This window comes from Bombus flavifrons, chromosome 2 (genome assembly GCF_040668555.2).
Source record: "Bombus flavifrons isolate JBK064 chromosome 2, iyBomFlav1_principal, whole genome shotgun sequence".
In the NCBI taxonomy this organism is placed as follows: domain Eukaryota; kingdom Metazoa; phylum Arthropoda; class Insecta; order Hymenoptera; family Apidae; genus Bombus; species Bombus flavifrons.
The window spans coordinates 14,148,591-14,174,612 of NC_138443.1; the positions used below are offsets into that span (position 1 = coordinate 14,148,591).

Consider the following 26,022-nt stretch of genomic DNA (forward strand, 5'->3'; position numbering starts at 1 on the left):
TCTTAATAGACTTTTCTACTTCTTTCGTTTCTTGTTTCCTTAATCGACTTCGATAGTAAATATTTTTTAATAGACCTTTTAATTTAATTTAATTTGAAGTCGATTTATCAAATTTTATTGTATGTATATATGTAATCTTTGATAGGTTGCAATAAGTCATACCGTGTTGTATTTCCCGCGTGAATGTTCTATAGTGTCGCCATCTCACGACTTTTATCAATAATTTTTATTGTTTCTAAACAAGACGCCATTATAAGTTCGGTTTTTGGCGCGTAGCATTATCGTACTCGTCAAACAACTATTTTTCCAAGGAATTTCGGATTTGTTGCAAAGATTTTCGAATATTTATAAAATGTGATACAGTTTATTACTAGAATACATATCTCAGCCTTCGGTAACACACAGTATAATCTCTAAAATCAATTATATTGCATTTCGAGTATTCGTTAACGTTCAATGTAAATAAAGATACACATACATACATTCGGAAATTAGTTAATTCCACACGATCGACTTTCTGTGACATAAACACACATCCCCACCCGTGGGGCATTTGAGAGACGAACGGGTCGCGGGGAGCGTCATTGCGGTGTCGAAAGTCGTCTCGTAAGGATCTGTCAATTTTCGTTGTTCGCGACATATTAATTAATTGCGTAATATCTTCACTCATATTCCTTCCTGCCTTCGTATGCTGTTATTAGGTTTGTGTTATTAAGAGTTGTTCGCTTATTAATTTATTATACATTAATATGACAAAATTAAATAATATTTGAAATTCTTTTTCGTTCATTTTTCTCTCGATCGTATGTTTGGTTATTAGTTTCCGAATTAGAATCTGAAGTCGATTATTGTTTCTGTCTCATTTTGATTGTAATTCTATTTATTTGTTTTAAATTGGTGATTTTCTTTTGTGCAGATTGCTCGACCATAGCGAGACGATAACTGGGAATTCAAAATAGCGTCGTTTGAACGCCATGATGATCAACAGTTAATTTGTCAACTTCTCATGGAGATTGAGTCAGGTTTGTTAGAATAATAGAATGTTTTAATTGTTGTAACAAAAGCAAACTGATACATACGTTTATATTATCTTTTCATTAGATCATTGGTAATACAATTATGTATTTATTGTATAATACATATTTGATACGTACCTTTGCACTATGTAATTAATATGTAATATGATTGAACTAACGAATAATTGGTGGGCACGTTTTTATTCGTCGGTTCGCTAAACGAAGAGGAAGTGCAATCGGCGTGTCACGAACAAAGCAATGCACGTGCCGCAATTTTTCGTGCTACCGATTGCGAAAGGTGATGTCGTATTGAAAAAAAGGGAATAAAAGACCAAAGGTAGGGGCAAAAAATAAAATAGTGCCAGGCTGTGCAAAGATCCAACCCGCTTTGGTTCCAATGAAGTGCTATTTAGTTGGACTGCGTGTCCTATTACAGGCTCTCGTTCCGTTTTATAATGCAACGATATTTTCTGAACGTTGCCCGATAAATGAACAGCAATTGTTCCCCTGGTCCGCGTTTTCTCATTCCTTTTATTTTTCCCTCCCTCCCTCCCTCTCCCCCCTCTCTCTCTCTCTCTCTCTTTGTTTCGTTATTCTCTTTGCTTCTTTCTCGTGCAATTTCCTTTTGAACTCGATCATTCGACATATACAAGGTGTCCTAGTAATCATGGTACGGTTGAAAAAGAGTGATTCTATATGAAAAAGTAAGTCGGAAATATGGAACGAAATTTGTTCATACGACGCTTCAATTTCGAGAAAATCGAGTTGGAAATTTGTCAAGTATACTTGAACTTGGCTAATTTCAGACTGAATATGACTACATAAACGACAGGAGGTTATTCTACATGTGAAAGTAAGTAAAAAATGTGGAATAATATTTCTTCACAGAAATTTCCAATTATTTTTTCACGTAGAATCATTTACTTACCGACTGTACCATTATAATTATGACACCCAATATATCGCGAATATAGGAGCGGCGAATAAAACGATGCAGTTCGTGGCAGTAATGATTGGAGATGGAGTCACGCGATCAGCAATACTTTGGTTCTGGTGTGCGCGCGGCCTTAATTATTTTTACCAACCTTTCGTCCCAGACAATTCGCTACAATTCCCAAGATAATTTCCCACTTGGCGAATTAGCTTGTTCGCGGCTCGTGCTTAACGTCCATCGACCACCGATCTGGCTGTTCCATGTTCTCGTTAAATGGCAATCCAATTGCGTTATTATCCGTAAAATGGGATTGCCTTTCGAAAGATCGCCGGGGCACTCTTCATCGATCGCTTTCGTTTATTCGGGATTAGTCGGAGAAAGTGGCTATGGTTATTTAAGATGGATTGCTTAGCTGGCAAGTGGTTCGAATAAGGTTAACGAGCGTCTTAGTAGCTAGTAATTTATAGTTAGCAGTAATTGTCTACCGATTTGTTAAACTGAATATCTAATAACGATGGCATTAACTACGATAACGTGCAAATTAGTAACGTAGGTTGCTAATATTAATCATTGGTTGAACGTCTGTACGAGGATTATTTCTCGATGGAAAAATTGGAATAATTACAGTATGGCTCACGAAAGTACTTCAACACATACTATACAAAACTTTTATGTGTATATATTGTTTGTGTTATATAAAATATCCTGAAATTCTGTTAGCTCTGTAACGAAGCACGACTACCGTGGTTGTATCGATAAAAGTTGAGGCGAATCTGAAAATGTACGTAGAAGTTGGAAGATATTTTTTGCAAACGTATATATATTTAGAAAACATTAGTATGTGCCATGGAGATGTATCTTAAGCATATCAAATAATTCCACTAAAAAATTGTTCCACTATATATTGATTCCTATTAATATATCTATTGGATAATTAATCGTTTAAATGCTTTCACAATTTTTGTGAGATATACCATTGCATTAAATATATTGTAGCTGCTATGTACGTTTTTAGATTTGTTGCTAACTTTACCAACATAATCATGGTTATCGTTGTATAGGATCTTCTGTTTTCAAGCAATTTGAAGAAATAATTCAATATCTTACGATTTATTCTGTATTAAATATTTTACTCCAAAGTCGCTTCAAAATTGGCATACAAAATCCTTTACCTAAGCGATATAGGAATCCATGCGATTATATAAAAACTTTATACCAACAGCGAGCCTTAAATATTATTAAATCTAAGAATTCAACAATTTCAAAGTTTCCACACGTAAGCTGTTATACTCTCTATAAACATTCATAGAAAATTCTCGTTCCCACAATAACAATATATACCGATTGTTCCCCGCGTTATTGGATCATAAAAAAGCTCCCGGTCTCAAAGGTAACGTGCGCAACATTCATATTTCGCTTAGCAGTAAAACGATTTAAAAGATGCTATCGTGTGGATGCAAATTCGTCGTGCAGGCCTTTCCGGGCATGCTATTTACGTTGCGGATAAGCACAGATTAATCTTGTAGAAAGATGCTCGTAATTCTCACAGATTTATACTCTGGCATACGTTTGTTTGAACGTTATATCTCACCACCAATACGATATTTCTCTTTCATCGTCGAACTTTTCCAGGAACATAAAAAGAATAACATTGTAACTTTATTTTGATTGCGCGAATGAGACGTATCGCTCGAATCGTTTCGGGAAGGATCACAATTACGTGTAGGACAATAATTGTTTTTAAGATTTCCGAATCGACACGTGTTACTTACTGCATTTCGTATCCACTGTGCTGCCATTCTCTTTGTAAATTTTACGATAAAAACAAGAACCTCCACCACCAAAAAATTGTTGCGCACGTCAGAAGCAGCATCAAAAACACAGAGATGTGAAATGAATCACACTTGTGATTGGTTCCTGCGAAACGATGTCTTCCGCTATTCGGAAACCGAACATAGTGGATGATAGTATAGAACATGACGAGTGACTTCACATATACCGACATTTTGATTTGCAAGGTAATGACTAAGGGCAAATTTATTTTCAGTGATCGAGATTGTCTTTTCAAATTTTCCCTTATCATTTTTTAAGCAATAATATCGGAATAAGAATACGAAATAATAAACATTCTTGTAACATTTAAAAAGAATCTATTTAATTTAAATACGAATATTGATACGTGAATTATGATTGGTTACACAATCGAGCTATAATTTTTCCGAAGACAATAGGTCGAGTTTGAAACTTCTCAATCAGTTATGTTCAAATGTTTAATAATCACAATCGTGTAATGTTTTCTAAATATGAAATATAACTTATACTTGCAGCGCAAAAGGGTAACAACGTAATAATCATAGAAATATTATATTGAATGATTATTATTAAATGAGTTTTATAATTTTATTCGTATCTTTTTAAATAGAAACTTATTTGGAATACAGTACTTTCCGGTATGGTTTAGCATTTCGTCAGACGGCTATTTTATAGGACGCTTCACTGTCACGTATGTTTGCTTATTTGATGTCTTTTATTCTTTTTAACGAATAAACTATTTATATGTTCTTTAAATAATTTAGTTTATTCAGTGCAAAAAGCGTTGACAATGATTAAGCAAGATGAGTAAGTATAAAATTGATATTTATAATAATTCATTGTCTATTCTTTGTCGACGTGGAGAATCATGTACTGATCTAAGTATTAGCAGTATACATTTTTTTAGCAAATATTTGTTGAATCACTCAATTTAGTTAATATTTATACAAATTATGTACTGAAAAACATATAATAAAATTTATAGGTATATATATTAACAAGCAACAGTAAAACGTGTTTTCCCTTACAAGTTCTATATAATCTTGTTAAATATTAGGGGTCAAGTGCAGAATAACGAGGAGAGAGATCGAAGTAGAGAGAACGTGATCGTAACAGGAGAGTGGAACGACAAAATCGCATAAATTCTACAAGCCGTGATCGTAGAGAACGAAACGATCGTGGTCGAAAAGCTTCGGATCGACGAATCTACGTATCAAACATTCTTTATGATTTTCGTTGACAAGATCCTAAAGATTTATTCAGAACAGAAGTTGGAAAAGTTGCTCATGTACTTTTTACTGATGAAAATGACAAAGCAAGAGGTTGTGGTATTGTGAAATTTGAAGATTCAGACTCGGTAAAAATTGCTGTAGAAAAAATGCATCGGTATGATAATAAAGAGGTAATTAGTATATTGTTATTTTTTCAACTTCCTTACAACTTGAATGGGTACCGTGTAACCAATATTAAGAACATATTTAATATTTATGTATTTTAGGACTTTGATGTTGAACGGGACAAATATGACTCGTTTTCAACAGCTCGTAACAATGAAAGAATTCGTGATGATAGATTTATGGATCTGCCAAGGCCACAAGGTGATGAGCGTCAAAATATGAATGCTCCTGCTGGTGGAAGGGGTGGTGAAAACGGCGGCGGTAGTGGAGATAAAATATTTGGGAATACCTATGGTCTAGATACTCAGTTTTTAAAATCTTTAGGTATTAATGAACCTTTAGTTACTAGAGTATTTGTGTCAAATGTAAGTATATCTTGCGACACAGTTTGTATTAAACTGACAAATTAAATATGTGAAAGTTTATTAAGTTGTTACTTTGTATATTTAGCTTAACTACACAGTGGATGAAAAGAAATTATTAGAAGTATTTGAATTAGCTGGTAAAGTACTGCGTGTTGAATTAGCAAAAGATAAAGATGGAAAATCTCGAGGATTTGCAATGGTAGAATATGACCATCCAGTAGAATCTGTACAAGCTATATCGATGCTTCATAATCAGCAACTTTATGATAAACGTATGATTGTGAGACTTGACAGAGCAAAAAAAGTAGACATGCCACGACAATTACCAAAAGGTACTTTCTTATTTCCTAAGAAATATTTTATTTTGTTATATAAACATATAAAAATGAAAATTAATATCAATTCCAAAATAGGGTTAAAGGGAATTGGAAAGGGTCTTGGAGTTGGTGGTAGTAGATTAATAGATGTAGCTAGAAACATTGCTAATATAGAAGAAAATAATCCATCTGTTGTGAATCCTATGTCTGCTGTTCTGTTGGCTGCTGGTGCTTTTGGAGCTAGTTTAAATAATTATGTGCCAAGACAGTTAGGTGAGTCTTACCATAAATGTAATATATAAAATAGGATAGATAGAAAAGCTGACAATGACATATTTATATACCTACAGTATTTGTATTGACAAATTCAAATGCTGCAGCTCTTCAAACACGAGTTCTTTGCTGAATTCGTCGGTAATAAATGAGTTGGCTTCTAACTTTAATAATTTCGGCGTAGGAGTTGGAGGTTTGTCTGATTTACAAGCCTCTTTAGCTATTAGACAAGGCAACAATTCATTTGCGCGGCGAGGCTTATCTAAAATGGACAATGATGTAGGCTTCGGTAGAAACAATGCTTTTGATGGTTCTAACCTCGTTGGTGGCAGAAATTTTGACGATAGATTCAACAGAGAGGACAGCGATCGTGTTTGTGATAGAGATGGTGGTTTTGCCGGAAATCAAGGTGAAGAAAGAGGTGGGAACAGACAGAATACATATGATTCTCGGTCTATGTCAGACACTGTTCTTGTAAGAAATGTATGTACTTTCCTTAATTTGTACACAACAACTAATACATGTATGTTTATTTATAAACATAAAGATAATTATAACAGCTCCCACCTAACACAACATGGCAAATGTTGAAAGACATATTTCGAGACGTTGGAGAGGTGAAATTAGCTGAAATGCGGCGAAATGACGTGGCCATAGTACAATTCGCATCTAAATGGGATGCTGAACGTGCTGTGTGTATCCTTTTGAAGAATATGCTAATAGTATATATCGGTTTTGTCTATTTAAGAGAATACGCATTTTGAAGGGCATGTATCATTTTAAAGTTTTTTCTTAATAATTCTTATATATAGCTACGATAAATCGGTCACGTATCGATGGTAGGACGATTGATGTTTGTTTCTACTAACGTACTTTAACCGTTCAATATGTTTCAACTGGTTCATAAATCCCGATAAACTACTTTCCAAATCGACACTTCGTATTATATAAATTAAGCTATAATCAGATTGTGAATGTTTATAGAGACACATATCTTTACTTATTTTTATACTTATTTCATATATTCATTACATCTCTATTATCATATTTTAGAAAATGAACGAATTCTTATATTCTCTTTTTTAATTAGACACAATAAACACAAAGCAATATCTTGCATGTTATCGTTGAAAAGAGTCAACTGAATCATCCAGCTTCGATTGACATTCGTAAAACCGCAAACGGTTATAGAGCAACTGGGGCCCTCAAACTGCCTTTAATCGGACACATACACTGTTCCACCGTTTCTATTAGCAATAAATTCAATCAGATCTTCCCCTTCGCGTGGTTGTAAAATCTTGTTACTTCGAAGGGGGAACGGAAGCCGACATACACTTATCCGGACCGGATCGACGAATGCAAATTCGCGTAGTATCACTTAATTGTTCTGTCGATCGGAAGGAGCCACGTTCAGCTGGTTAGAAAAGAGGGAAAAGGCCGATGGACACGTATTGCCATTCACGTTCATCTTTCGTCTTTTAGGATTTAAAATTCACGAATTCGTTGTGGCGAAGTTTTACTCTTCCATCGTTAAATTCTTTCCTAGAAATGTTTCTGCAACGTGGAAATCCGCATTGCTACTGCGGGGACTGATGTTTGCATCGTACACAAGTGTCATTTTGAAATGACACTCTGTGCTTCTTCTGACGTAAATCCATTCGTTTCATTAATTTTGAGTGTTTTATACCGCAGTCAGCATCCTCTATTTATATAAATAGCGAGAAATGAAAAACACTCGGACTTTATCCTGTTTCAGAAGGAAAAAGAATCGTTCGAATTGCCGGACCAGATTCGAACTTTGATCTGTCCTTTGCCGAGCAACTGCTGTTATCAATCGAGCTATGTAGGTCATCGACGTATTCTTTCTTTTTAAGTCCGATGCTCGAAATGGATGCTGTCTGCACTCTACCAGAACTCGTAAGTTCCCTTTTATGTGATATACTTCTTTCCCAGCGGATCGTCGTATTTGAGTAGTTGTAAAACGCCGCAGTTATACTTTCGAATGGAGATGCGAGGAATTTATAGGCATTACCATAAAATTTCGAAGAATTCCTCGAACGTAATGCGACTCGTAAATAAAATATAATTATTCTGTGGTAATTTTCTAATTTCAATTTTCTGTTCCCACGTTTCTATTTAACGAGCGTTACAAAAATGAAGATAATTTACAATCTTATCATTAAAATAGATAAGACATTTCATTGAACAATTATTCGGACAAGATTTTAATATTAGCAATACCAAATATAGAATACAAAGTCATAGAAGTTTGGTTTCGTTCATATATTCACTGCTATCAAGCAGCAACATACGTTGCATTGCTTAACTTATCTTTTTTTATATCCAAGTAATATGATGACACATTCGTTGCGGCAGTTTTTATGCAAACAAAGTATATCACTCTATTGAAACAAAGATTACTCGTTAAAATAGAAATGTTTACGGTGAAAACAGAATGCAACCCGAGAGACAGATAAACTTGTAGTTTATCTTAGTACCATTGATTGGGTTAGAGAATAAGTAATTATTGTTATTTCCATATTCTGAATAACGGTGTAAATTTAATAAATGTACGTTCCTGACAAACTATTTACAAAAACCCTATTACCATAGCTAGATTCAACAGACGAAGTAGAGAAATAGAATCTAGTTTTGCAAAGAATGTTACGAAATGAACGAACTCCCTGTAACTCTGGAGGATATTTGGCACGTGACATTTCGTGAATACAATCACGTAAATCATTTTGAAATCTGTTTCACTGCCGGATTATCATTGAAATCGATCGATTATCCATACACCAGCATTGCTTGATTATAATCTAGTTCCTCGACGTTGGAACCCGAGATATTAGGGGAATTTAACTAGAGACCCGGTCATGTCCGAGATAGGGTTATGACAGCACGACAGGGATCACTCTAGTTGGATTGCTAATTGCTAATAGAACTATGAGTGAAATACGAGACAAGGGCAATGTCCCACATACGTTCACGTTATGAGCTTTTCAAAGTAGTTGATTTAAGTTGATTTATTCATGTGGCGAATAAGCAATGAACGAAATCGCTGAACATAGATACGGCATGTATGTTAATATTAATAGTAAATAGTAATGGTAGGTACACTCTCGTATATAGTTCACAGGACACTTATTAATTTTAAACACAAGTTTTAATAAAATATGCCTGTAATAAGATCTTTAAACGATGGTATAATTTACTTTTTCTTATAGTACAGCCGCTTAATAAATATCAACTTCATTTTGTGATTATAAAATCCATGTATCTATTGTGTACTAAGTGACCCGAGATTTATGAGTAATGATGTATTTATAGCACGAATTATTCACGTATACATCAGTGATGTCATATGTATCATTGTTTGAGAATTACTGTTCTAATCGTTTAAAATTAGAAAAGTCACTTATCTCTGCTGCTTCGGTATCATCAAAATTAATAAAAATGTAAGTAACGTTCCCTCCATTGCCTAGTTAACTTCTAAGATTTACTACGTGCAATCTAGAAGTATCATAATTTCCCTTTACCGACTCACAGCTCGTCCCACACCCAGACGCAGCGTTAATCCGCCGCAGGTGGGCTTACGTACAACATCTCCTTTCACGGAATAAATCGAGCAAATAGAAAAGAAATGGCAGAGACCAGGGGGCAGAGGGTGGTAGGATAGAGTTAATTAGCCACGACACGACGCGATGAACTACTTTCTGATGTCGCATCGTGCACGGCGTAACCCAATTTACGTTGGCGAAAAGATAGAAAAAAAGAGAGTTTCGGGACGAGCGCACGGCCGCGCGACGATATAGAGAAGGAGTTCGGGAACCAGGAACGACAGAAAGAAAAATGAAAAATAAATGCACCCACGACAACACGGTGCACCACCGAGCTTCCAATGCTTTTAACTTTCCCCATAAATTTATTTGCCCTCCCTTTCTCTCATTTCTACGTTTCTCTTGCGTATCTTGCCTTCCACCGTTCCTTCCATGCTAGGATACCCGGCGAACTTTCGTCAAGAAGCATAGTTTCTTTTCCCTTCCTGCCACCCCCTATTTCCCCTTCGTTCTGCTTATCTCTTGACCATCTGTCTCTATTCCGACGCCTCTCGTCCCGCTTTTTGTACTTCTATTGACCTCCTTGTCTCGCGTCCCGAGAAGTCGCGGCACTCGAATTAACCCGTGATTCTTCGACTTAGTTGCTTGTCGGAAAGTTTTAAGCTGCACGCGACCGACCGGCGCGTCGTCGCCGCCAAGAATAAACAGAATAATATTGACGATGCGATAAACGAGCAGAGGAACTTGCTGAATAGCTACGTAAATATAGACATTAAGCTCCAGAACGGTATCGTAAATTGTGGCGAATTGTATTTATGTGATGGGTATAATTTAAAAGGACGTTTCCAAATTAACGGTTTTTTTATGGTATAAGTAGCATAATATTTCATTGCCGGGAATGATAAGATACGTATTGATGAATATATGAAAAATATATATCGCTACTTGACGACGATACTGGCGCGCATTTTATCCAATGGAAGGCCTACATTATGTTCTTACTTTTATCATGTCAAATATATTTATAATTCCATCAGTTTTATGTCGGAAGCAAAATTACTTACGCCGCTGTCAATTTGGCCTTAGTTTTTACAACGCTGCCTCATCTTCTGGGACGCTACAAGTGGAAAATTGTAGGTACTGCTTTTGTGAATAGCCACACATATTGTGCTAAGTCAGCCTTACAACATCGTGACTCGCGAAGGTTTCTTTGTATATTTCAAAAAACCTCCCCTCTGAAATTTACATTTCCTGAGTCGTGACATCATCGATGCAAAGCAGCCAATACGGTTCTACTTAAAGAACAATTTCATCTTCATACATGCTCTAAACTGTAACATCATATTTTCTACAAGAAAATTACATATCAGAGCTGAATGGTTTGACATAATTTGATGTAAAATAATAATATAACTTACACCAAATCATTCCACTTTTAGCTGATAACTACATTCTTTGATATCAATTCAGATAACAGAGATTTCGTGGCACAGTGAAGGGGCTTCTCAGTTTTCCCAAGATTTTTACTACAGATGTACCATAAAGGATATTGGTGTCAGTACAAAGTCACTAGTGAAATACGCGTAGCATACGAGATCTTTTTAATTAATGAATGCGCATAAAACACTGCACAAAAGTGACTCAGCGGAGTGTGTCAGAAGTTAAAACATCCGAAAATATGCTCATCGAAAGTTTTGAGCTTCGTATCAGAATAACTCTGAAAGTTGGAGTAATTAGAAAACTTGAACTTTACTTATTTGCATATTATGTCTACTGAATAATTATTACGTTCCTGGAACTTTAAATTTAAAACAAACTCCGTATATATTAACTCAAATTTTTCACGTCAGAAGTCGCAGTTTTATAAGAAAAAATGTATGTACATTTTTAACAGTGGATAGCTTACTGCTTAATTATATTCCTCTTTATGTTATGATGAGTTAAATCAGACCTTTTCTCACTCTACTACAACATCGCAATATCGAATATAGGATAATGCATAAGTTTTAGATTCCTGGAATTGAAAGACCATCTGTTAAATCGTGCAGAATTCAGATGGCGATTAAGATCTAGCAATCCAGCAAACCTCATAGGATTTGTTGAATTTTTATTACATCGTGACAGATTTCTTAGACTTTGATCAAATTCGTCGGAATTCCGTCAGAGTCGTTAAAATTTCCATAAATTTAATCAGATATGTTATAACAGAATATTATTGAGATTTATGACTTTCCACTAAACTCCATGTTTACTTCCTCTAATGTTAATTATGTTTCTGAAATAACCGTTAAGAATTGGAAACTTAAATGTCATTCGATCAAAGCAGAAAATTTCTTTGTTTCGGAATTTATCAAAGTAGCTAAAGACTGTCAACAACTTTAAATTTAATGAAATCATACTATTATTCTTAGAAATCCTATGGGTTTATTACAATCCCGCTATAATTAATTTTAGAGGTAATATTTGTATTCCAGTTTTCCGTTAATGTTTTTAAAATCTGTCAGCAGTTTCATCATTTTCTTGATGGCTAATAGGTTTCTTCCACTTGCAATGTTAGCCGGTTTTGCTGAGTTCAGTAGATTTCATGGCATCTTGTAAAATTCGGTCAATTCCCTATCGAATCGAGAATCCGCCATGGTCTGCTAAATTTGTGGCTACTTCTGGAGGATCTGCAGAGTGAGGATGAGTTCCTGTGAAATTCGACGGGCTTCGAAACTGCTTTAATGTAATTGGGTTCGGTGGACTTTCTGCCTCATTTAGCAAATTTCAACTGCTTCCCAAATCGTGTACGCTTTTTCGTGATTGTTTCCTCATGCACTCGGTTACAGAGTGTCACTGCTACTTCAGGTTTCCAATAATCTTAATCTTCCATATATTTTTAAGTATTGTAGAAAAATTTTACAAAATAATTCTTTAATCAATTCCTGTGTAACTTTTGCTATTTCTTTTTTTATAATGACAAATTCATACTGATTTTGAGACAAAATCTTATAATTATTATAATTAATATTATAAGTATTATAAATCATAATACTTCTTTCGTAAGTCATCGAACATTTGCACTGTTGCGCACGCGAAGCTGCAATTATATTTATAACTATAAATAATTTTTCATCGTGCAATGATTTTTCGTTTTCGTGAATATAAACGATTCCATTGTTCGACTATGTGCGACGATGTTTACGAGAATTTCCAACATTGTGTAGATTAGAAAAAGACATTTTCGCCGCCTGGTCCATGGGGTATAATAAAAGCTGAATGAGCGGTTCGTTCTGGCCGAGATGCTCATTTTCTATGCTTTACGAGTTACGAACTTGCGAGCACGCGAGATTGTCATTGTTACTTAGGATACCTAGGATACAGCAGTAGACTTGCGTAAAGAAAAATTAAAAAGAAAACTTTCACTGGTGCTCCTTCATTGTTAAAGCATTTTTGTTCATGTTTTTATGTATAGAGAAGATTTAGCTCATGAAATATTTATTTTAGTAAAGACTAAATGTTTTCTTTGTCTAGTTCTTTAAAAGGTTTCTTCAAATTTGTTATAAATATTATCTATATGTTATACAATATCACAAAGAAATTTCTTTTTATAAACTTTATTCAAAAATAGAAAATTCTAACTTTTGTATTCTAATATCTAGACAAAACTAATTCGAAAGAATTTCACCACCGCAGAGATGGAAATAGAAGCAAGTAAATTCAAGAATCATTTTTGCTTCAACATACCACGTTTCAACATATCACTTCATAGTCTAAGAATGAAAATGTGGTTACGTCAGGATTGAAAAGTTCGAGCTGTCTGCTCTACCTACCGCCGAGGTTTCCGTGTAATTTTTAACGGCAGCCTTACCACGGTACTTCTTACATGACTTTTCACTTAAGCTCGCCCGAAAACTAGGCGAGTTTAAAAGGGGTAGTAACGTTCTTTCAGGTCGCTTCCTGCGTCCCTTCCCCCCTTTTTTTCTTGTATTTCCGGTGAGTAAAACGGCGAACATACACGAGGACAGAGGTAAACCCCGCCGGATTACTCGGGATTCCATCCCGTTTCCGGTTGTGCCCTCCGTGACTCAAGAGCGATTGCATCGACCTTTTGCTTCTTTCTCAAACAAGTCACGCGCCACTCCTTTGACGTCTACGATACTGCTCCAGCGGAATAACCGGAATCCTCGTCGGATACAATGCTTTCTATCAAATACTTCCAAGTAGGATCGATTAAATCCTGCGAATGTTTAACGTTTTGGATCACGCGTATCATCTACCAGGTAACCACTTGTCTGCCTGTTGTTGTTAATAAACTAAAAATACAACGGACCATGTTTTTTTTTTAATATCCCAAATTAATTAGTTGTTAAATTGGTATCGAACAGATGGACTCGAATAAGGAACAACACGTGTCATTCTTTCATACAACAGGAGAATTCATTTGCGTGTTGCTTTGTAAAATAAAAATTACTGTACGTACGTATTGGGATTTCTTTTCGATTCCTTTTATCGTGTTTTGCCTATGATATATGAATTTACAATTTTAATGGATCTTCCAGAACTCGAAGTTTAATGGAGAAAGAATTATGGATGAAGGCGGAATACACGTTTTCGGAAACCCTGGTTTATAGCGTTGTTGAGAATAGAGCGATTTTTGATCTGTCAAGGTTTTCGTGATTCGCTCGCTCTCTAGATTAGCTTGTTTCATGCTCGCCATTAGACGTACGAAATCTTTAATCACTTCAACGTAGTACTCATTAGATCTCCACTGTGTAATCTGTGGCAAGGATATTAAAAATTATGGGTGATAGAATTGCTACACCACCCGTCGCTTCTTATTACGGTGTTTACAAAGATAAAAGCTGCTATGTACATCACAAACATGTGAATTGCTTTCATACACATAATATCAATCAAGATTATGTTTCGATTTTCATATAATTCATTGCTGTGAATAAAAATCTGAATTATTGAAATTGTGAAATTCTAGATTATTGCAAAATTAATTGACAGAGATTAACTATGAATATTGGTTGTGAATTTCGGGTTTATTTCCATCTTTGTCAGTTACATTTAATTAGCTATCAAAATATCAATTATTGTTTAATCGAATCTACAAATCAATAATTACGTATATGAACAGTGAACTGACTAAAATTAAATTATTACGTTGCGGAATAAGTCCGATCGCCCTTCAGTGTTGCATTTTGTGGAATATCGTAAAAACACATTTATGTTGAATGCATCGGACAACATACAAGTAATATGGACAAATATTGTTTATAATTGCATCATTTAATGACAGTAATGCAGGGAAAACGGACATTATGGATATTTTAGACGTTTCTTTTTGACACAGCAGAATTCTCAGATTTACAACGTGTGTTTAACATTAATATTAAATATGAATCTCTCTAACCGATTGACTGAGGAATTTAGTTTTATAAATCTCTTATGAAGCTATGTCATGGAGTGCGCAAATGAATACAAGCAACGACGAGTGCACAGGCCATACGCATCGAAGTAAAGATTTGTTTAACGTGTATACTCGTCAAACGCAGTTAACTGGTTAATATTTGGTAATCTTTTTACGAAGGATATTACATATTTCAAGAATATAAAGATATACATTTCGGAATGTTTCGTTATTTGAAAGGAGAAGAAGTGCCAAACGATAAGGATAAATAAATAAGTTATTTATTCCATTTGTAAAATATAATGAAACAATATAAATAAAATATATCTTATACGAAATGTTTTGGCACTCTTTTAAAAAAATGCGAACGAATTAGTACACAATATAACATCGAATTAAGAAGGCTGATCAGATGAATGGATCTGTGAAAGAAATCACTTTTCAAACGCTTGTTTAAAATATCGTGCCTAACAATAAGTAACTTGATGTACTGTGGCGAAAGCCACTCCAACCTATTAGAATTATCGCTTTTCGTTAAGTTAAGTAATTATCGCTTTAAGTTAAGTTTTCGTTGACAGACTCTTGGAAAATGTCTGCTGACAAGCAATATTAGTTTGCGCCTTGTATAACATATATTACGTTTACCTACGTAATCTAACTATGTGTACCACCATTGACAACTATAACACCTCTAGAACATACTGACAAGGACAGATGTGGACTATAATAATTCTGTCACGTCTCTGTAGAGTTTATCGATTAATTGGCACGTACCGCACTTCTCTACTCCACTTTCTTCAAGTTTTCTTCCACCAACTATAAGACGAGCATTTCTACTCTTTTCTTATTTCCTGTAACGATGCGCTCTGAAAGTACATTTTATGTGGAATGATTAAAAAAAGTTCACCTCGTTCTATTTGACGGTCAACTGTGAAATACAGAGGGAGAGAGTGAGTAAGTGAGTGAGAGACAGAGAGAGAAAGAGAGAGAGACAACGAAACAGAGAACATAATCCTATGGTACTTCGCGCGTTACGCTTAAGCTTTTTTAAAAGTTAGCAGTTATTTTAATATTCATGAAGATACATTCTGAACAACAACGGAGAGTCGTATTTGCGTCATAGAATTATGATCTACATTGGGTGCCATATATCCGAACACACGGTTGCGCTATACAACTATTAAAAAATCATCCGACTAATCCCGTGCGCGCTTTCGTTACCGTATGCAAAGCAGCTTTTGTTACTTATTTATACCTGATCGCACTTCGCGTTAAGTAATAATAATTTCCATCGCTCTTCCCTTCTAAGCTATAAATGCTCGCAGCATTAATTTCTTCGGTCTGGAAACACGCGTTTTAATGCACGATACCTACATCATGTAATTTGTCGATTTTCGTTTCCTTTCATTTATTAAATCTTTTAAATAGGCAGATATGAAAGAAAGGTTTTCTAGCGAAGAAAGAATACTTTATATAACAAAGTATTCTTTGTTATATAATTACATCGTACATGTCAGGAAATAGGAGACTTTGGAAATTTGTTTTCTATCGCTAAGATTTTATATTTAAAGGTTCGTTAGATCTGAAATCTAAATATACTTGAAGTAATCGAAAAGGACGTGAATAACGATAATTTAATAATTATAGGTGTCACAAGTTGTTGATTTAGAAATTAGATGTGAAAACTACTGTGGCCAATACTAAGCCCGTTTAATATTATTTCTTCGCTTACGATCGATAAGATGTGTGTTGTAAAATGATAATTGTATGAGATTTGATTATAGTACAAAATAGATAATTTAGTTGGAATTATATTCAGATGGTTGTTATCAATACACTAAAGCTTTTATGATCAAGTAGGTACTTTAGAATTTCTGTTCTATGTATAGGTACAATTAGATGCTGTATCCAATATACTAATGATTTACGGTTATTGCTATCTAATGGTAACGGTATATCTGGTACAATTAATATTCACCTGTAGTCGTAGTTGCTATAATCATACTTGTATTGGAATCTGATATAACCATTGATAGTAATTCTATTAATTATTGAATTTATCGCGTGTCAAATTAACAGTCGCCAAAGAAGTTGGAAATTAGTTTCAATACTCTTCAATATTGTTCTAAATTAATTTTTATTTCGACGAATTATTTTTCTATGAAATATTTTCTGGATATATACCATTTTTTGTCCTATAAATTGTTTTTTGCGTTCCATAAATTGGTTTCGTGATATAATTACAACAGTAGATGTGCTTCGCATAGATGTTCGCGAAAATACATGAAAATTTATAAAGGAAACGTACATGTAGCTTGAATAAAGCAGAGCGTGTTCATGCAGAAAAACGATGAAGTAAAATTTGAAATGTAGTATTTGTTTCAGAAATAGGGAAAGCTTTCGTATATATCGTAGAATAGCTTTCCAAGAGCTGTTAAGGCACCGCCAGAGAAACGTACTCTATCGAGTAAAAAATACCTCTTCTCTCTTTTATCTCCGTTTTACTCCTTTAAGGATGCAATATCTTTAAAGCTGTTGAATCATTTCTAGAGATTTTAAAAGGACACTTATGTGTCAAGAAGGAATGCTGTAACTCAAAAGATACAGTTTTATAATTTTCGTTCGAATCTAAATTCGCCTCTTTGTAAGCTGAGCAGGGCATAAGCCTGAATTACGTTTCTATGCATTTGTATGGATAACGTTTCTAAGCTGAACCCAAGTCGGAGTCTCATCCGGCATTGGAGATATTGGAAGAGTCCGTAACACACATTTTACCCCTTTCCATACCCTTAGGGGTTGAATTTAAAAAAATCCCTTCTTAGTGGGTGCTTACGTCATGGAAGGAATTTACTGCCCGAATTTCATGTTTGTTCAGGAGTTTAGACTGTGCGTTGACAAGAGTCAGTCAAGAAATTTGTTACTAGATAGGTGACCAAAAAAATTCGTGCGGTCTCTGAGAATAATAATTTCTGCACGTATAGCTATTTTTTTTTACAACAAGTTTAAATAAATTAAAATAATTGTCCTCGCAATTTATAATTCTTTTTCGACGAGAATCAAATTTGTAAATTCCGCTTCTACAATGTGTTCTAGCCCTAGATACAAAAAATTACTAATTTCCGCTTGAACCTCTGCTTTATTGTTAATCGTATATGATATTATCGCGCCAAGAAAAAATGATAATCACCGAGAGAAATGTCAGGACAGTATGAAAAATGAAGTAGTGTTTCCCATTATAAAGCACAAATTTTCTCAGAGGTACATTTTGCAATATGAAATCTTGCGTTATCTTGTAAGAACAACAAATATATAGATGAATATCAGACTTTAGCGGTGATATAAATACTTGACCGTAAACAAAGCAATTTATTTCTTTAGAATATACTTGTGAAAAAATACATAGAAGAAGAATGATGGTGCTGAAAGAAACCAATGGCGCTTGAGTATGTTAATACCATAATGGGGGCTAGTTTCAACGAACCATTCTTTTTCACAGCGACAGGCGAATGGCGTATGGAGAACACAGACTTTCGTTGTTGCTCCTGTAAAGTAAGATTACTGTTTGACCCACTTCGGTATAATTACATTCCTGCATTTTCATGCATTCATTGTGCTCTACCGGCGAACGTGTACTGTGTCAGTGACTCTTAAAAACTAAAAAGGATATTTATTCCCATATATTATGAGCAAAACGTTCTCCCAACCATCCTTGAATTTGATAGCAGTCTTCTTAACATCGATAAATATCCAACGAATCGTGAAATTGTTGGATTTTAATTTGTTGGTGAATTGACGATTTTGTCACACACAACAAGCACGTTAGCGAACTAGAAGACCAAATGAAGCGTAATATTAATATATATTTATAAAGATTCATAAAATATTTAACGTTTACCGTACAGAGTACACAGAGATGATTGTAAATTGCATGGACAACACGATGCGTATGTCACAATTGGCTCCCCGTGGCTCATTGTCCACTTTTACCGCTCCACCTTCACTCGGCGTGCAGATATTTCAATATAATTGTTCTTTATCTTGATTAATTTCGTTTATCATGATAAAGCGTGAAGTATTTTCCACGCGAAATTTCATATCGTTGCTATTTGAAGGACGTGAAATATGAATTTTCCTTCCTATACAGCAAATATTCGCCATAATCTCTCCTGAGCTTCGAATTCCGTGGCATTGTCGTAAATTCGGTTCTCGTAACGTTCAGGCGAGATATCAATTGCCATTTCTGACCTTCGATACATGTTGCGTATAGCGTTACATACGTGGTCGAGCATCGCATGGAGATTTACGAGTGCCATACGAACGATCAGCTTGGAAATGCCGGGAAAGCCTCTGGGTATTTACCATCTCCTCTTAAACATACACCTGCTACTCTATGCATAGCGGTTAAAAGGGTTATGTCCTTTATCTTTTGCCAATGGAGAGCAAAGGTCGTGTTTACAGGTTCAGATGGTGACAATAAACTGGTCGATATGTCACGCGTATATATGTATCTCGTTTTACATTGTTTGCTCGTGTATCTGTGAACGTGTTCAACATTGGCGAGATGTCTACCAACGGACCATTTGAAGTTTGATAATTGGATTTAACACGTTTCGTGCTCAAAGGAAAGCCAACGTTTTGGGAGAAGTTTCAACTGGAATGAGGAAATTATGTTCGAGGCGTTAATGCAATATTTCATTAGCAATCTTATTTTGTCAATGTTTTACCTGATTAAATTCGATTTTTTAACGTTACAGGCTAATATATCATAGCTGAAATATTTTCATCTAAACTTTTCATTTTACATTTATATTTATTATAATTCAATTATTATATTGTACATAGTTTCAATACGATTTAATACTTAATTATATTCTGGTATGTTTTAAAGTATTAATAATTAAAGCCGTGTGTTTTCCTCGAAATACGTTCTTCTTTTTATACACGAATTTATTAACTATAAATTTCATTATACTTTACCGCTTGAAAATCCTTCAATTATTAGTATCTCCATTTTCTCATTTTATCTTTTATGTCGATTATTGTTTAAATATCTCAAATATTATTATTATTATTATTACTTTATACTCTTCTATAACATTACTCATATCGTTAAGTAAGACCACGTGAATACAAACTAATATTTCACATCCCTTATGACAACATTCCCGGAGTAATCTCTCTGCGTTTCAACAATTTCCATCCTCGTCACATCACATTCCTCGCCAATTAATTAGCGTGAGAAATCCAATATGCGTGAGAAATTTTGTCAAGTCTAACAAAAGTAAATCGTCTTATAAAACGGTTAAAAAGCGGTCACACGAAACGTCGCTATTGTTCCTCTCGATAAAGGAGCAAGAAAAAACCGAGCAAGATTAACTCGGCCTCTATTACACGGCGAAACTTGCAGCAATAATGGTGATCCAGTTTCGCCGTGGCCGATTCTGTCCGATGAGCTAATTAAATGCAATCGTTTAATTCTAATTGTTCATCGTTGCTCCGATGGAGAAAGCCAAGGTATGCGAAGCCCGCTAATGACGAACGTTTTACTTATTAAACGTTGGCTGGTGAATAGCGCCACCAATTATGATACCAAACGTTCATTTCGTCGTTCATTGGTCCGTTACCATTCTCGAAATCAAACGGTCGGATATAGTGTAATCGACATAGGCGCATTCGAAGGAAACGCGTTGGAACAGCAACGCACCATTTGCATTTCGAAAAGGATGTAAATTGCGTTCAAAGCATGCCTGGAAGGTTATTTTCGGGAATATAAGATTCGCCGTTACACTGCATCAGAAAATGGTCAACGTTTAGCCGGATGGTATTAATTAATGGGCGGTGTAACGATATAACGCGATCAAGCGACCCAATTTCCGGCGAAAAATCAATAACGCCAGAGCTCAACGGCGGTTTCGACGTTGTCACGCGAGTTCGTCGCGTGCGCGACCGCGTTTATGCTTTTTCGAAATAATTTCGCCACCTCAAAGCGAGTCATCATCCCTTGAGCGGTCGCTAACGAAGATTTAATTGCTTTTACGGCTGCAAGGTGGACGAGCTGTAGCGTATTTTTTTTTCTCCCGTTCCTTCTCCTCGTTGTTTTTGTTGCGTTGTTTGGTTTTTTGTCCGTCTTTTCTTTCTTTTTTCCATTTTTCCTTTCCTTTTTTTTTTTTAATGCCGCGACGAATTAAATTCCTCTGAAAATTTATACCGCCGACTCCCTTTGATACGTTGTTCCGAGCGACGAGCGCGTAATTTTCGCCGAGCGAATATTTCGTCCGCGCGATATTAGCAGCGGTTTCGCACGCCAGTCATCGTCCATACCTCGTAACGCGTTGTTATTTTTTTTGGGAGAGGTCACGGAATTCAGCTTGTGTATTCGATGAATTTTTTCATAAATTTCGCACTCCCTTCCGTTGTCGTGCTTTTAATATCAAATGCTTGATAGATTGAAGCAATTCGGTTACGGTTTCCAATTGCGCTAGAAAAATGGGGAAATATTGAGAGTTTCAGGTGGTCTTAATTTGACGGATTATACATGTAAAAGCTATATTTCTCTCTCTCTCTCTCTTTGTCTCTTTCATTTTTAGTAGAAACGTGATTAATAGAAGAATAAACGCGAATATAGAGAGAAAAATCCTTTTCGATCATTATTTATCTTGGTTTGGAACAAAAGGGTTAAGCTTTACAATCTCAAGTATCAACCGCCATGGATTCGGGCTCGTTAATTCCCGTTTCCACTTGGCAGACAAAACAGCAGCTTGCCATTCCCTCTAAATGGGACAAGAGAACAAAAACCGAATAAAGGTAACGGGGGATAAAGACACCGACCGAGACAGCTCGTGTTCTAATGGTACCGCGTGAAAAATGTCGCTCGGTGGCCTTATTACACGGCTGCTACGAGCGAAAGTAAGCGGTTAAATAAATTATGTTCGCCAAGTTGCTCGCGAGGACAAACGCGCGTAACACGGAACAAGATTAGAGGAGACAGTGTGGAATCGACCGCGGAATTAGTTTCGTTGTCCGGTTACAACCGTAGGTTTTACGTTGTCGCGGAAACGCGTCTGTGCTGACTGGCGTTACGTGACCGAAATTTCCAATATATTCGTTCATAAATTTTCTCACGATTATTCAGCGAAATCCCTCCGTGAATACTTCCTGAAATATGATTATTAAATAAAAAGAAAAATCAATGATACGAGTGCACGCGTGATATAACCTAATTTTGCCGCGATATCCAACCTGTTAACACTTTCGTTGCTTTTGTCGAATATGCTGCGTTTCATAAATTGTTTCGATAATGGTCCTGACGCAGATACTTTAGTATTTCATTATGGCACAGTGACGTTATTTGGTTTCGTTAATCGGCGGTTTTTCTTACTGATTTCCTCAAATAATAGTTAACGAGGCTGGATATAATAATATTTTCTGGCTAAATAGTAGTGTATTGTTTATAGAGAGGAAAAATTAACTTGAAAAACAGCACTTGATAATAAATAGACGGTGAATGTTCATGTACTTGTGAGAAATTTCAGATTGTACAAAAGTACGGAATATACATTGTATGCAAAAATATGTAAAATGACCATATTAAAATACTTGTTATTATCGTTTGGCAATTGTGCCAATATAAATGAATTGGGATTAAAAGGAATTTGATTTAATAAGATTTATCCGAGGCAATTATTTTACAATGATAAAAATTAGAGAACAAGAAAGGGTGGAAAATATTCGTTTCCAATTTTATTTTGTTCCATTACATCCATTTCTGACAAGAAAGTAATTGATTTCTCTATTAAATAATACTAATACTAATGAAAACAAGATGACAAGTCAATTACGATATTTCCTTCGCTTTAATTCTGTTTTGGAAATTTCTTACTGCCAGAGAAATATGTCAAAACGTTTCCTTTAGAAAGACAGGAAGAAGGATGGGGCGCTGTAGTACAGAGATTGTGGAAGAACAACTTCAAAATTTCTACCTCGTACAAATACATTTCAGTTTTTGAGTTTGATTAAGTTTAAGTTACATTATATAGTTTGTTAGCTGAGTTGGAAAGCGTAGATACCGCGAACGGGCCAGCATACGAACTGAAACAAAAATATCCGGCCAGAAGTTGTAAAACAGAAAACATGTACACGTGTACTATGTTTCTGACGCTTGACTGATTGAGAGCAGTTAAAATTTCAACTCAACTTCCACCGCATCGAGTCACGTTTCCCGTACGTATGTAATAATTATTTGTTGAAAGCTTGGAAACATATTTTTTGTCGTTTCTATGGCATGCGTCGTTAATCAGATTGTATCCTCCTGTTCAGTAAATAAAAATGAAAGTACGCAAAGTTATATTACAAGCAAAATGATAAAATGCTTTTTTACCACGCTTTCTATTTATTTATTTCGCTTTCATACACAGGATGTTCACGCTATCAATTCCAAATATTTTTCAAAAGTTTATTCTATTTTTTAGACACGATACAATGAATTGGTTTTTAAATTTTCCATGGGTTTTATGTAATGAAAACATCGTAAATATTTTAAAATATTTGTAGTCACAAAATCCTTGTTACATTATTATTATTTGTCAATAGCCACGACAGATTTTTTAAATCTATTCAATTCGTCGTATTACATATAAAATATAGAGAAACTTTGCCCTTTTGTGTTCCTCCTATAAATTTTGCATTAATGGGAAAAAATGTTGGCAACTAACCTCGTAGACGCTGTGCTTAGACGTTAAGCGCTTTTACGTTTGCCTTTTCGCTAAATTGCTTCCGTGAAGCGTAACCGAATTCCTCTTGCAACGTTAAGGAGAAAGAAGAGACAAGGTTGCACTGGAGGAAACGAACTTCACCCGCAAAGCTCGAAAGTTTTTTTCCACCATACGGAGGATGGAACATGTCTCTCGTTTCGTATCGCTGAAATTAATTCGGTATTTGAATCTGTACAAACGTGACAGACAGGTGAAGTCGGCATCAAATATCATTTCGTTGTTCAAACGAAGTGCTCCGTCGATCCAATAAAAATAACTTGGTCGCGCATGGAAAAGCTTTTAGCACGAAGAGCTTTTTGCTTCCACAATGTGATATAGATTTCTTTGTGCCGTGGTCAGCCGCTGTGATTCGTCTAGAAGCCGGGGCATGAAACTTTTCACGTTGAACTTCGAAACTACGCGCCTTTGTACGCCTTTTCCGCGGAAAGGAACCTGCTCTGACACCGGAAACAATCTTTCTCGTGTCTTTCTGTTAATTCAATGTTTTTTGAACTCGACCGAACTAAATTTTGAAGAGGAAGATTGAAATATTCCCGTTCGATATAGCCAATGATAAAATATGAACAGAGCGAGCAGAAGGTTGACAATTTTGATGATTATTAATTTCCTGAGAAATTTAATTCTTGAGTTGAGACTTTGGTTTGGAATTTAGGAACTTTGCATGTAACAGTATTGTATCGCGACGTATAAGCTTTGAAGCCGGAGGCCAGGCTTAATTTATGGCCAGGTTAACGTTAGGTCTTCGAGAGGCTCTAATGTGAAAAGCTTCTGCAAGCTTTGCAGTCCTGTGGGATGCACATGTTTTGAAGCAACATAGTTCGCATGAGTTAGTGCGTCATAAATCACTGTAACGTGCATGTAAGTAATAGAAATTCTGTTGAATCTTCGTTTATGTTCTTTCCACCAGAAATTAGTAATTCGTATGACAGGTCAACTTGTCATTTCTAGATAGCAAATCGACGATAACGCTCTCTGCCTTGTACACTTTTTATAATTACTAATCTACAGACTAGTTAGAAAATTTCTTTATTAATATTCAAACTATAAGATCAAGAAAGGATTATCCTACCTGTAAAACAGACGTAATTTCATCCTGTGTCAATTTTATCCTCTATATACACTATATAATAAATAGCTCGACTAACAATAAGTATAGAACATCCTCTCCGAGAGGAGAATCCTATCGGTAGGTACATGGGAACGTTAATAACCTTCGACTCAGACACCGACCAATAACTTATCGGATTTGGCCGACGCGCCGTCGACTACACGGGCTTACCCTTTTGAGTCTGCGTGGCACGTCAAAGTCGACATAATTTCATTGGATCGGAGAAAACTGCGGAAACACTCGACAGGGAATCAGAGAGAAACAGAGGGAGAAAGGGAGAGAAACTGGAAACTCGGTTATAGGAGAAGGTTTTCACTTAGTAAATTGAACTCCGGAAAGTTATAGTCTCTAAAGCCGCTACTCCAGGACACTGGGAAGACTGTTTCGCAAGCGCAATAGGACACACTTCGTACTCGGTCGCACACACACGCCGAAACACCAACAAACACCAGAGTCCAGAGAAGAAGAGGACAGGGAAGGCGTTCCACAAGAATGTCCAAATCATTTTATATCCGGCAACGGAATCGCATGATGATGCGCGCTTTTGAATCCGGGATCAAAAGTATTTCGTTACGAGATGGGACTGCATAATTCATTGTCTGAATGTTTCATCAGCCAGATTATTCTTACTGTTCGCCACAATGTGGTCGTGTGTACGTTCGTTGCATCCCGCAAATCATTAATTATTCATTTAACTGCGAGAATTTTTGATGAATCCGTCCTCTTACATCAATTTTACGTTGCTCGTTTCTCTTATCGGCAATTTCAGATCACGATTCAAGCACCGTTCATTTCTTTAACGATATCTTCTCGATATAAAAAATGTATGCATTGGCAGGCCTGTTAGCTCTGAGAATATCTACACTCCACGAATTCATATTTTGAACGCTAAATAAATATACGTCTGACCATCGAGGAACTTCTAAGGACGATATTGATTGTATTAAGGTTTCCAAACATTCAATAAGTCCCTCACGATCCTGTTTCACTATACGTTTACTCAAATGGAGGAATATTTCTAATAATTAAACAAGAATAATCTACATTTAATAGATATCGCCGCAAAAGATA

General features: G+C 35.6%; 1 protein-coding gene, 2 long non-coding RNA genes and 1 pseudogene across 7 annotated transcripts in view; 3 read left to right on the top strand and 1 right to left on the bottom strand.

Moving 5' to 3' along the window:
• LOC138190003 (neurotrimin) overlaps window positions 1-26,022 on the bottom strand; it is a 493,943-nt gene that overhangs the window by 58,312 nt on the left and 409,609 nt on the right. The gene's annotated exons all lie outside the window — the stretch shown is intronic.
• Window positions 273-8,736, top strand: LOC138190004 (uncharacterized). Its single transcript, XR_011176179.1, has 3 exons — window positions 273-701; window positions 917-1,022; window positions 7,871-8,736. It is a non-coding gene; the product is annotated as an uncharacterized LOC138190004 (long non-coding RNA).
• LOC138189655 (myelin expression factor 2-like) lies at window positions 4,818-7,234 on the top strand (annotated as a pseudogene).
• LOC138190006 (uncharacterized) lies at window positions 12,731-14,522 on the top strand. The gene is made up of 2 exons (XR_011176181.1): window positions 12,731-14,132; window positions 14,216-14,522. It is a non-coding gene; the product is annotated as an uncharacterized LOC138190006 (long non-coding RNA).